General features: G+C 38.1%; 1 non-coding gene across 1 annotated transcript; it reads right to left on the reverse strand.

Moving 5' to 3' along the window:
• Nucleotides 1–202: 202 nt before the first annotated feature.
• On the reverse strand, nucleotides 203–321 carry LOC145400878 (5S ribosomal RNA). The gene has a single exon (XR_013897503.1). It is a non-coding gene; the product is annotated as a 5S ribosomal RNA (ribosomal RNA).
• Nucleotides 322–943: the final 622 nt, after the last annotated feature.

A 943-nucleotide genomic window follows, 5' to 3' on the forward strand; every position in this document is an offset into this window, starting at 1 on the left:
TGACGCTTCAAGGAGTCGCAGTGTTGGATAATACAGTGCAGGTTAATTTCATATATTAGATATGGATGCCTGCCAATGATTAATCATCATTCATTCATTGCCAGACGCCATGTATCCCAAACGGGGTGGCCAACGGCTTCGAGTTAATTGTTTTACAGGGAGGGGCATTAATCCTCCACCAACCCCACTTGACACGTAGGGATGCCAACAGCATCTGGTGTTCCCAGGCGGTCACCCATCCAAGCACTAACCAGACCCAACGTTGCTTAACTTCGCTGATCGGACGGGAAGCGGTGTACTCAACGTGGCATGGCCGTTGACATATTTTACTCGTTTATAATTCCTCATTTAAAATTCTGTTTTAATGATGAATAAAATTATTGTCATTATTACTCGCTTAAAGGCCGCCTTCGGTGGCCTCCTCTTGATGTCAAAAGGCTAGAAATGAGTCATAACTCTGGAACCGGTGGCCTGATTAGACTGGAAATTATTTTATTTATCATGTTAGAGCATTTTAATGGTACCTTGCCCTAACGAAAATTGCGTTAGGTGACGCCGTTTTTGCTGAGTTACGGTAACACAGAAGCCAACAAACATACAGAAATCGGATATTTATAATATGGATCATTATTATTATTATTATTATTATTATTTTAATTATTATTGTTATTACTGTTGTTGTTGTTGTTGCTGGTGGTGGTGGTGAACTTATTATAATTATTTTTATTATTATTATTATTATTATTATTATTATTATTAGTAGTAGTAGTAGTAGTAGTGTCATCATTATTATTATTATTAATATTATTATTATATTAATCCTGCAAAGCAGAATCGTGTCATTTACTGCAACGCGCCATATACCTCTGCGCTACACTGCTGTCTGAGAGGAACTATCCATCCCTCAAGCCAGTGCCAGACAATCCTCTAGGTAGCATCTTAT

Source organism: Coenobita brevimanus, chromosome 53 (assembly GCF_032717465.1).
Source record: "Coenobita brevimanus isolate Jiangsu-jjx chromosome 53, ASM3271746v2, whole genome shotgun sequence".
Lineage (NCBI taxonomy): Eukaryota > Metazoa > Arthropoda > Malacostraca > Decapoda > Coenobitidae > Coenobita > Coenobita brevimanus.